Source organism: Alnus glutinosa, chromosome 1 (assembly GCF_958979055.1).
Source record: "Alnus glutinosa chromosome 1, dhAlnGlut1.1, whole genome shotgun sequence".
In the NCBI taxonomy this organism is placed as follows: Eukaryota; Viridiplantae; Streptophyta; class Magnoliopsida; order Fagales; family Betulaceae; genus Alnus; species Alnus glutinosa.
In genome coordinates this window covers 13,176,097-13,188,963 of record NC_084886.1, presented here as the reverse complement: position 1 = coordinate 13,188,963, position 12,867 = coordinate 13,176,097, and the positions used below count along the sequence as shown (strand labels likewise).

Here is a 12,867-nt window from a genome sequence, read left to right as displayed (position 1 = left end):
GCAAAGCACTCCATGGAGCCGAAGAGAGGTACCCTCGGATCGAAAAGTTGGCCTTCGCCTTAATTATCTCGGCACGAAGACTAAGGCCATATTTTCAAGCGCATGCCATACGGGTGTTGACCGAGTATCCACTGAAGAAGATATTACAAAAACCAGACCTTTTTGACAGGTTGGTGAACTGGTCAGTAAAGCTGGGGCGATTCGACATAGAATTCCATCCTCGAACTATCAAGGGTCAGGTCCTAGCTGACTTCCTCCTGGAATTCAGTAATACACCCAAGAGCGAAGAACTGCCCAAGAAAAAGACCTGGGTAGCATATGTAGACGGTTCCTCAGCTAACCGGAAGAGTGGAGTCGGTGTCATTCTGGCAAGCTCGGATGGAGAAAGTTTTCGGTACGCAATCAAGCTGGATTTTGTGACCACCAATAATGAAGCGGAGTACGAGGCCGTGTTGGCCGGGCTTTGCATAGCCCGGGAGATGGGAGCAAAGAACGTAGAAGTCAGAAGTGATTCTTAGGTGGTAGTAAGCCATGTGCAGGGACTTGCAGAGGCCCAAGGAGAAAAAATGATTCAATATCACGACAAGGTGCATGAATATCAGTCTAACTTTGACAGAACTGTCATGACAAAAGTTCCTCGGGAGGAAATGTCAAGGCTGATGCTCTCTCCAAAATGGGCTCTGGAATTGGGCCTGTCATCAAAACATCTACAAGGGAGGTGGTAATACAGACCGAACCTTCAATCCTCCCGAAGCTTGATATGATGGAGGTCGAAGAAAGATTAGATGATCCCGAATGGGCCATTGATGTTGTTCGGTACCTCCGCAGTGGATCTTTACCCGAGGACAAGCTGCTGTCTCGTAAGATGAAAATGCACTCAGCCCGGTACGTGCTTATCGGAGGATTACTTTACTGAAGAGGATATACCGAACCACTTCTCAAGTGTCTCACGAACTCTGAGGCAGAATATGTGCTAAAAGAAATACACGAGGGGGTTTGTTGGAACCATTCAGGCTCTCGGATGCTAGCACACAAAGCAACGAGAGCCGGGTACTACTGGCCAACAATGAACAAGGACTCGATCAGGTTGGTTCGACAATGTGACAAGTGTCAGAGGTTCGCTCGGGTGATGAAGAAACCCCCTAAAAAACTTAGCCCGGTCACCTCGCCCTGGCCATTCGCAAAATGGGGGGTCGACATAGTCGGACCCATGCCACCGGGAAAGGGAAAGCGGAGGTTCCTTTTTGTCATGGTAGACTACTTCACCAAATGGGCCAAAGCCGAGGCATTTGCCACCATCACCACCGACAACGTGATAAAGTTTCTTTGGAGCTCGGTCATATGTCGATTCGGCATCCCATATGCCTTTGTTACTGACAACGGAAAATAGTTTGACTGCGGACCGTTTCGTAAATGGTGCGCCGAACTTCGGATTCGAAATCATTATTCCACTCCGATTCACCCACCAGCAAATGGGCAAGTGGAAGCCACGAACAAAACATTACTCAAGACACTGAAAAAGAAGCTCGGCAGGAAAAAGGGAGCTTGGGCAGAGTATGTCCTCGAAGTACTTTGGGCTTACCGTACCACAACACGCACTCCCACTGGTGCTACTCCATTCTCTTTAGCTTATGGATCCGAGGCGGTCATCTCGGCTGAAGTTGGATCGCCAAGCTTCCGGTATCACACTACAATCCGGGACTCAATGATGAAGGAATCAAGCTCAATCTGGACTTGTTACAAGAAAGAAGAGATGAAGCACAGGTAACATGGGCAGCGTACCAAGAACGAGCCGCTCGTTACTTCAATAAGAAGGTGAATCCACGGAAGTTAACGACATCACCCCTTTGGATCTCCAGGGTGACTGGATTCTGGAAGTGGAGAAGGACTGGTAGAAGAATGTCATAATTGTTCCGGAGACGGAACTCGTCCCCGATACGAATCCTCGAAGCCCCTCGACAATCGAGGGGGACAAGAGGCCGGTGGACCATCTCTCCCTGAACCGGATTGTCACCCAGTTCGGGCATCACATCATTGTCGGACAAAGTATCTTCTTCTTCAAGCTCCGGGACGTCGATTGCTTCCGCGTTAGACATTTGACAAGAGAAAATGAGAAAATAATATGCGGTAGAATTTCGGAGGAAGTCGAGAGAGGTTTGGAAGTTCAAAGAAAATTCGAGATAAGAATGGCCGAAGTGTGGGAAGAATATTTATATTAGCAGGTGACCCGGGTTAGCCGGTCTCCAATCACCGGTAGTCGAAGGGTCTCACCCAAATTCCCTTCCTCCAAACTGGCAGTCGAAGAGCCCCCGGTTGCACGCCTGACAGCTGCAACAAGCCTTAAAAGACGAACTGACGTCCAATCGCATTTAATGCGCGGCCGACGCACGTCAGTAAATCCCGAGGCCTGCAGATTTTGATGAGAAACGAAAATTTGAAAATTTGAAATTTGAATTTGAAATTTCAAATAAAAGGAAAAGAGCGGGATTATCAAAGATGGCAACAGAGGCTCTCGGTTGAAGCAGAAGATAAGATGAAACCTCCCAGGTATGCCACCGACTCGATTTTGGGCTACAAAGCAAAGGCCAATTGATTATTCTCGACTGCATGCATCTGACCCCGTTGTAGAGCATAAAGCCAGTTAAAGATAGTTAATTGTTCTTAAATTCTCTTAAGCACAAAATTTGCATAAGAGAATTTGGGGGTAGCTGTTGGGGAAAGTATTGTACTCCTTGGTAGTCAGGCCCAGCTTGAGCACAAGGCCCATTGGACCCGTCTGACCGGGCTTGAGCGGTTCAAGAATTTCATCCATCCAGGCCCGCCAAGATCATCAGGGCCTAACTTGTTCACCCGACTCGAATGTAGCCAACTCGGATACCAATCGGTACTAACACCCTCGTTTATCTCAGGAGTACCCGGGATTTAAGGGACACGACGCACGACATCAGACTAGATCGTGCTCCCGAAGCTTCACCAATGTCATGCCGCTCGTATAAGATCGAACGCTCGAGATTAGCGGTCGTGGAACCCGGAATATCCGTGCGCCCGAGGCCACGTCTTCATCAACTACCGATTCCCGCATATATAGGAATAATCTCAACTGCTCCTTAGTCTCTATAAATACCAAGGTCCCCTCATTCATTAAGGTACGCTGATTAATCTATATAACCTTACTTTACGCATTTTCTCTAAGAACAATACACTTACTTAAGCATTGGAGTGAGGTTGTCGGCATCCCCCCCCCCGGACGCAGCGTTTGGTCTTGTTTGCAGATCGAAGAAAAAGAGGGAGAACTCTGATGAATCACTGATCTACACGTCACCTACTGGAAACTGTCTCAACACATAGGAAAGTGAAAAACTATAGGACAGCAAAGATCAAGTCAACATGGACATACTTCCACTATCTTCCAAGTCCAACAGACAAGCTGCAAAACCTTTGAGCACAATATACACTAGAATATTTTAGTCATAGCATAATGGTCAAACTTCATGGCATGATTTAATTCCCTGCTCAAACTTGTCAAGGAAAGATATGGTATCCATGAGTGTAACTGCTACCTTCTGTCTGGAGTTGAAAAAGAAAAAGAGAAAAAAGATCGAAGGTAATTTAGGCAACAATCAAATGGGTTATGGCGACAATTTAACAATTTAACAGGGGTAGACAAACATAATGAAGTTACACAGAGTTCAACCTTAGATCAGGAAACAACAATATATAATTATAAAACTAGAATTGATTATTGACACAAAATCACCAAATGAACACGTTGCATTATAGAACCAACAGTCTCAACTGCTTTATGGGAGTAAGTACCTTTATGGGGCACTCCCCCTTGTGACACTTACTTCATACATATAAAAGACGATTACACATTTACTCGCAACTTAGCCTCATGATTTTATTGGTGGTTGACATAGACAATTTAGATTTCCAACAATACATCAACAATTCGAATAATATACTGTACAAAGATGATAATAAAAATATAATATTACCTAGTTGGTTAATTGAGGTCGTGACCAAGATCTTCATCGGGCGTATTCACAACATGCTTTGCACTACCTGAAAATGGTAAAACAAACGAAATTAACACACAAGATAAAAGATTCATATCTTGTCAAAATTAGAGATCTAAACAAACCTGGTTCAAAAGCTCTGTCATGCACTGCTGTCTATTGAGTGACAGCGGGCTCGGAAATCTTAGCATTGACACGTGACTCAAAGGCTCTAAAACAGGCCTCCCATTTGGCCTGCTTAGTCATTATTACTCTCTCGATTGCCTGCTCGAAATATTCTTGTGAGTAAGTGCCTTGCCTCGAACTCTGTGATCGTGCCTACGAGGGTGTATGATATGAATGAATAGCACAGGCAGAACATTTGGCCCAACTTGTAAAACCCTGCCAACATACTCGGGCTTATTGACATGCACCAAGTCATACGCGTCGTTCGGTGTCCAGAGCACCGAACTTTGAGTGATGCTCGAGAATGCAGCAGGGTGGGTTGGTATGAGCTCCTCTACCCTTTCCTGTATGTTGTATTAAATGTTGGTGCGTTAGTCAAATATGTTAATAGTAAAGATTTAATCACACACATAAGTAAAATAATATAGAGTGCATGTGAGTAACATACACATCTCTCCCTTATTATGTCGTTTGGATAACTTCCATCCTTTTTTTTTTTTTTTTTTTTTTTTTAATGTGTTTTAATATGGGCTTTTGCTCTAATAGGAGGAGTGCTATCCCTAATATTCTGCTAGAAAAAAAAAAAAAAAATCAAACACACACACACACACACACAAGGTGAATTAGTGCACATACATCATCATGTGCAATCCTCGCAAAGCTCTTTGTACCACTACAATGAGGAGTATTGTTCAAATATCTTAATCACCATATACGTTCAACATACTCCTACACAATTAACAGTCTTAATATGTCATCCACTAAAACAATTACATAAAATAAAGGGTTAAATACCCTCTTGGTACCTAAATTTTAGGCTTTTTTTAAATTTAGTAGCTGAATTTTCATTTGTTTCATTGATGGTAAACTCGTTTGGTATCTCTATTACATTTTTCGTCCAAATATTAACGGTCTGCCACGTGTCAACTGCTGAGGTTGACACGTGGCACTATATAAAAAAAATAAAAAATAAAAAACTTTAAAAATTACTTAAAAATAAAAAATAATTGAAAAAAAGAAGAAGAAGAGGGGTGGCTGAGCCACCCCCTTGGCCGGTCTGGGGTGGCCGAACCACCCCTATACTGGCCAAGGAGCCACCCCCTTGGCCAAAATGCCCCCATGGTGGCCAAGGGGGGTGGCTCAACCACCCTTTTTTTTTTTTTTTTTTTTTTTTTACAATTTTTTTTTTAAATTATTATTTTATTATTTTTAATTAATTTTTTTTTTTTTTATTTATCTTTATATAGTGCCATGTGTCAATCTCAGCACCCACGGTGGGCCGTTAATATTTGGACAAAAAATGAAACTGAGGTCACAAACATTTCACAAATCTCATTATCGCTTCTTTTATGATTGCTTTCATAATTAGAATAAAAAGAGTTACTATCTAAAGAAATGAACAATATACTTGCAGATCTTTTCCACAACCATAAATAATATAATTTGTACTGATTTTATTCTCTCCACTTGATACCAGCTCATACATATCATAATAATGATAATGCTCACAAAGATCTTTTTTCCCATCTCATTAGAATGACGAGCGGTAATTATACAATGTGCACAAACACAAGACACAAACTCAGAATGAATGATAGAGATCCAAGAGACCTACTTGATCATATGGACTAAGATGACACTTTTTGATATGAAGAGCAAAACTGTTTACTCCTTTTAAGGATATAACAGGAAAAATAAAAATGCCATTTGGGGCTGTTCAATGAAACTTCGCTCACAAACAAAAACTTCCCCAGTTTTAATGACTCAATACAATAGGTGCTAATGCACTTTTATAAAAGTAGCTAAATCCTTAAATTAGAGGATTTTGGGCCTATTTAAAATTTGAAAAAATAAGAACCTTAAAAGTAAATTAAAATGGCATGAAAAACTTGAGGACTATAAAAATATTACTATGAGAATACACCAAACCACAATTTCCAAACACCCGAGATTAACTTTTCAAGCCAGACAGACAAATTGCTCAAACAATTGTGACCTCAATGTTTGAAAAATTCACATTATGAATCAAGGCCTTTGTTCTCGTAAACTGAATCCAGTTTGCCAACAGCAAGTACATCAAACCAAAATGAACTATGAAATTCAAACTAATAAAACATCTTTCAAACAACGCTTTCCATGAAATAATCAAACTTTTGATTTCAAACCAAGTTTTTCTCACACCCACATAAAGTAAAGAATTCAAACCCCCTAACACAAGTGAAAAATTTAACCCATGAAGAACTCACTAAAGCTAATATGTTCTCAAGCACTAAAACCCATCAATGATTCACAAAAACACACTCAAAATTACTATCAGTGTGACGACCCTTTTTTTTTTTTATACAAAACATAAAACGAGTCATCGCAGTGGCACGACTACATGTCGCTCAGCCAACATATGACACATGCCCCATAACATGCACATGATATACTGAGTTATATCTACAGCGGAATACATCATGATACCATCAAACATAGCGGAAATGCATAACTATAAAGAAACCTGTTGTCTATACAAAAGTGAGACATAACACAAGTCAATCTGTTTAAGACTTAACAACATATAACTATTACAAAAGAATGGCTTATACAAAAGAATAGGTGACACATACGTCACAAGCCATAAACAAAAGTACTCAAAATAAGGACACTATAGTTCAATCCCACTACGATTGTCGCTATGGGCTTCAATTGTAGTAACCCAAATAGAAAGCTACCGGATCATCATCCGCCTCAGGAGTACTTACAATCATAGGAATATCATCTACACAGTTGTGGTAGTATCTACATCCGCATAGGTGAAAGAATGAGTACACCGTCTCAATATAAAACATACTAAGACCTCAATGATATTAAACTAACTAAGTTTTCACAAAGAACCAACATTTATTTAATTTTTAGTCATACGAGCACTATATTAGCCACAATTGACCAATAGTTAATACAGTAGACACTGACTATTCAGAAAACATTTAAGACATACTATATAGCCGTGAACATATGTAGATGTTCCAGTCTACCGCTTGGAAGTTTCTACATATAGACCCCTCTAAAATAATACTTTTCAACGGTACCTTAAACATATGCGCACACGATCACTCCATCTACAGATATCATGCCTACACATAAGTCTTAAGTAATGAAACATGGCATCTTACTCTTCCATACTAGGATATCATCAACATAATACTCGCAACACCATCTGTAATCGTATTTCAACTTTATGTCTTGAACGTTAGTAGATCATGTGAGCATTAAAGTTAAACTCAATTATGCTAACACATCTTTCCTAAAGAACAATAGCAGTCAACCTTCGTACTCATATCCATGCATGTACATTTAAGTTCAATGTTTCTTAAACACATGCAACCATCCGATAGAAATACATATAAGCTCTTTTCATTTAAGACACGTATGCATATCATCAACATATTCATTTAAGTAATGAAACATGGCATCTTACTCTTCCATACTAGGATATCATCAACATAATACTCGCAACACCATCTGTAATCGTATTTCAACTTTATGTCTTGAACGTTAGTAGATCATGTGAGCATTAAAGTTAAACTCAATTATGCTAACACATCTTTCCTAAAGAACAATAGCAGTCAACCTTCGTACTCATATCCATGCATGTACATTTAAGTTCAATGTTTCTTAAACACATGCAACCATCCGATAGAAATACATATAAGCTCTTTTCATTTAAGACACGTATGCATATCAATACGTCTAGTAAAACTACTCATAGCATAAAAACATCACACTCATAACATAAAAACATTACACTCATAAAACAATGCTATATATATGCCATGCATGAAACAGGGTTTAATGGGGTTTGGGTCCCCCTTGGTGCTGATAACTGCTGTTTAATTGTGTTTACTGTTGTTTTACTATGTTCTGTTGCTGTTGTACTACTGTTGTATGCATGTTCTATACTACATGCTCTATGCTTAGTGCTTGACCAGTATATGTTTCACTACCGTATCATGTTGTAAAATCATGCTGTTACTAAATCATGTTCTCTTAAAACCAAACAAATTCAACATCTCATCAAACACTTTGAAATCATTCAAAACATAATTTCTTCATAAAACAAAAACGGTTTCAACATGACATGTTCTCAAACAATTTGCATAATTTAAATCACAACCACAACACACACTCAAACACTTTAAATCCATTCAACACACTTCACTCATGCATCATTTCTTAAACATCATTGATATAATTGAACATAATCAAACTATTCAAATTATCCAAAACATATATTTCATCATATGGTCGGTTCGAAATTATAAAACAATATATATTTTACAAATCCATAATATATAAAAATATATTTTTTCATTGAATAGAATAATCACCTTAGATTGCTTGAACTCCCATTTCCAAATGACTCTGAGCTCAATCATAAAATGCTGCTAAAAATACAATACATTGTATTATTTAGTATTCGAACCAATAATCACACTAGGTAGCATTTTGAATCGCTCAAAAGCCACATTGCAAATTTACCCATAAAACTCTAAAATTCTTAAATATTTATCCATAATTTCTAATCACTCTATTGAACACAATATTGCTAACCCATAAGCATTACTTAGAGTTAATCACATAGAAGCAACACTTTAACAAAATACTAAAAAATTAGGGTCCAAGAAAAACTTACTAAAAATTCGCCAAGCCAAGACTAAATGCTCAGAAAACTCCTAGCAACTCCAAACCACACAAAATCTAGAGAAAATACTAAGTTAAACTCATTTCTGATTTATCAAAAATCTCAAAAAATGTGAGTTCAGTGATTTACCTCAAAACATTTAGTCAAAACGTAGATCGGGCTTCGAGAATTACGTTATTGAAGTCGGATCTAAGATTAGACGGTTGGATTTCAAGATATCACAGTTCTTAGGTGAAAAACCGTATAGAAATGAGGAAGAAAAACTGAGCTGCCAAGAGAAATGGGTGTTCTGCCCACTTTAAAACAGACCCCGTTTGGATGGGCATCACAAGCCGTCCGAACGTGCGTCCCTATAGAATACGTGCGCCAGGCATGCCGTCTAGACACATTAAGTCAGGCATCCAGATGCGCAACCATCTAGATGTCATTATAGACACACCACTAAATGTTTGTAACTACACGCGATGTTTTAGAAACAATTATGACACGCCACTACAATGACACGCCACTAAATATATGTTTAGGATTACACACGGTGTTCTAGAAACAATTAGTAACGTGTCATCTAGACACGCCACTAAATAGTGGCGTGTTATATACAACACGCCACCGAGTTTTCAATTAATAGATCGACAGGGACCGAAGATTAATTGTTGTGCGCGTGTAATGTTCAAGAAAATATTTAATGGATTTATTAGGATTAAATAAAAATAAGTCTATTTAGTGTGGTATTTTTATCCTATGAACTCGTAAATGGTAGCTAAGAAAAGAAAATACAAGAGAATATTTTTTAAAGTCCAAAGAAAAGAACAGAAAATAGAATAGAAAAAAAAAAAGAAAAAAAAAATAAAAACATATGTGGGGTGACCTGCGCCCCACATATCAAATGAAGGGCCATTCGGCCTTTCTAAAGAAAAGAAACGGGAAAGGCCATTTGGCCTTTCCAAAACATGAGGCACATGGCCTCTTTAATAAAAGAAAAAAAAAATTAAAATTAAAATGAAGTGTGAGGCGTATGTGCGCCTCATTTAAAAAATAAAAGGAAGTGAGGCAGTATCAGACCTGAAGAGACAAAAAGAAAAAAAAAAAAAAAGAAAAAAAAAAAGAAAAAGAAAGGGGGAAGGGTTTTTCGTAGAAAACCCTTGATCTACGAAAATCAAACCGTTTAAACTCAAATCCGACTTCGGAAATGTGATCTACGCATAAGGATCGTTTTGAGGAAAAATACTAAACTCCTGATTTTGTGATTTTTGGTTAAAATCTTGAAATGTGAGTTTAATCTAGTATTTTTTTAGGTAATGGATTACTTGGAACTTGCTTGAGGCTACCCAAACAATGGGTTTTGGTTTGGTGAAATTTTGGTGAGTTTTCCTCAAACACGAACAATTGGGTATTTAATTTTAGTTGTATTTTTATGTGATTAACCTTTAATAAATGCTATGGTTTAATAATATTGTGTTTGGGGTAGTGATTTATAAATTATGGGTTAAGATTGGAAACCTTAATTTGATGGGTTAAATTAATTTGGGGGTATTAAGTAATTAAAACCTAGATTGTTAATTTGTGGATTAATTGCTGTTATAGTGATGATTAATCCCAAATTAACTATGGGTTTTATAAAAATAAGTATTTATGGGTTAAGTTCTAATGTTAGTAAAAATAAATAATTATGATTATTTAGTTTAAATAGTATTTTTTAGGTTAACCTTAAGATTTTCTTATGGGTTAATGTTATTTTAAATACGGTAGTGTTTTATGTAAAAGTTTAATGAATATAATTTGAGAGTTAGTATTATGGTGAAAATGTTAGTGAGAAATAATTTAGAGATTCATGAATATAATTTTAGGGCTAATATTATTATAAGTGTTAATGAAAATAATTTATGGGTTAGTGAAATTAATTGCGGGTTAGTAATTAATATTATGAGTAAATAGTTAAATAATGATTTTAATATCTAGCCCTTAGTAAATACTTTGGCTTAGTATTATTTGAGTTTTAGTTAGTGTCTAAGATTTATGGGTAGACGTTTGGAACTCTTAAAAATATTATGGATTTTTCAACAGTTTAGCCTTGAGTGATTCAAGTGCTAATTAGGGTTTTAATTATTTAAAATGATAAATAGTGCAATGTGTTATTTCACAGTGATCCATTGCAAGGTGGTGTCTAGGAGACCTAGTGATTAAATCTGCCCAGTCAAGGTGAGTGTTCTACTCACTGAGAAACTACTATTTTCATATGTTATAGAATTGTAAAAAATATATATATATGTTTTATAAATCCGAATCGACTGTACATTGACAATATGTTTTGGATGTTTTAAGAAGTTTCAATTATAATGAAGTATCAATGGTGTTTACGAGAAATGAAGTGTGATTTGAATTTATTTGAAGGATTTGATTGTGAGATGTTGGAATTTAAATTACGGAAATATTGATTGAAGAATTGATGTGTTAAATTGTTTATGGATTTATATTGAAAGCATGTGTTAAAGGCATAATTCAAGAAATGAAATGTATTGTTTTAAGGCATGAGACATAAGCATATGAACGGTAAATATGCATCGAAGTGAGGTTTATAGCCCACGGGAAACTATACTTGGGTTAAATCCCATGAGTTCTTAGATTAATTTCCATGAGGTACTTGAGTTAAATCCCATGAGACTTGGATTAATTTCCATGAGGTACTTGGGTTAATTCCCATGAGGCTTGGATTAATTTCCATGAGGTACTTGGGTTAAATCCCATGAGGCTTGGATTAATTTCCATGAGGAACTTGCATGAGCATGTATAACATTGTTTTTATGAGTGTGATGTTTTTATACAATGAGTAGTTTTGTTAGACGTATTAATATGCATAAGAGTCTCAATGGAAAAAAGCTTATGTATATTTCTATCCGATGGTTGCATAATTTAAATGCTATTGTTTTCTAAGTCTCACTGAATCAAAAGTATTATAGTAGGTAAGGATGTATGTAGTTGTTTCCAACAATGAAACTTCTACGTATAAGTCCCAGCTGCATAGTATGCTTAAAATGTTTTCTATTAGTCGGTGTTTGCTGTATCAGCTATGGGGGTTTTTCAAACAAAAGTTTATAAAATTGATAGTTGTTATAGTGTACGCATAACTAAAAAGGAAAAGTTGGTTCTTTGCGAAAACTCAGTGAATAGTATACCTCTGAGGTCTTAGTGTATTTATTTATGCTAAAACGGTGGGATCATAATTCCACATGTACGGATGCGGCAACCCCTGCAACCGTGCAGACATTGATGCTTTGGTTGCAGGTTTTGCAAATATAGATATTGGCTCGTCCACCTAGCGTATGGGATGCTATGATTGGAGCACATCGCGACGGTCATAAGTCAAGGACTAATGGGTAGTCCGTATTTTGGGTATTTTATTTATGGCTCGTGTCGTACGTGGCATATGTATTTGTTGAGCCTGTATTTTAGTATGTAATTAGTGTAATATGTTTTATGAGCCTTAAATAGATAGACTTGTATATGGCTCTTGTTGTAATTAACTGTTATGTATTAGATGTATTTCTACTTATGATATGTGTTCCGCTGCACATTGATTATTATATTCCGCTGTTAGATGTAACTCTAATTATCAGGTGCATGTTATGGGGCATGTGTTACATGTTGGCTGAGCGACATGTAGTCGTGCTACTGTGAAGATCTGTTTGTATGTCTTAAAAAAAAAAAAAGAAAAAATCAGGGCGTCACAGCTAATGGTATCAGAGCAGTTAACTTTAAGGTTGGTTAGGAAAAGCGGAAAGCAAAAACCTAGGGTTGTGTCAAAGTTTAAGTGTAACAAAAGAGCCATAGGAAATCTTCAAAGCTTCAACAAGGATAGGAAATTAAAATGTAATACTCTGTATGCATTACATGAATTTGTGATGTATATCTTTTGATTTACGTATAGTTAGTTTACCTCTAACTTTCACATTGTAGGTTAACTTCAATATGATTGTGTAGAGTATATCGCTTAGACAG

The 12,867-nt window shown here is 37.2% G+C and overlaps 3 long non-coding RNA genes across 3 annotated transcripts; 1 reads left to right on the top strand and 2 right to left on the bottom strand.

Moving 5' to 3' along the window:
* Positions 1 to 3,760: 3,760 nt before the first annotated feature.
* LOC133873454 (uncharacterized) lies at positions 3,761 to 4,856 on the bottom strand. The gene is made up of 3 exons (XR_009901126.1): positions 4,821 to 4,856; positions 4,145 to 4,528; positions 3,761 to 4,065 (listed from the first exon to the last, which is right to left on the bottom strand). It is a non-coding gene; the product is annotated as an uncharacterized LOC133873454 (long non-coding RNA).
* Positions 4,857 to 6,647: 1,791 nt separating this feature from the next.
* On the bottom strand, positions 6,648 to 9,383 carry LOC133873437 (uncharacterized). Its single transcript, XR_009901123.1, has 4 exons — positions 9,001 to 9,383; positions 8,863 to 8,927; positions 8,558 to 8,614; positions 6,648 to 6,968 (listed from the first exon to the last, which is right to left on the bottom strand). It is a non-coding gene; the product is annotated as an uncharacterized LOC133873437 (long non-coding RNA).
* Positions 9,384 to 9,949: 566 nt separating this feature from the next.
* Positions 9,950 to 12,465, top strand: LOC133873448 (uncharacterized). Its single transcript, XR_009901125.1, has 3 exons — positions 9,950 to 10,232; positions 11,015 to 11,070; positions 12,133 to 12,465. It is a non-coding gene; the product is annotated as an uncharacterized LOC133873448 (long non-coding RNA).
* Positions 12,466 to 12,867: the final 402 nt, after the last annotated feature.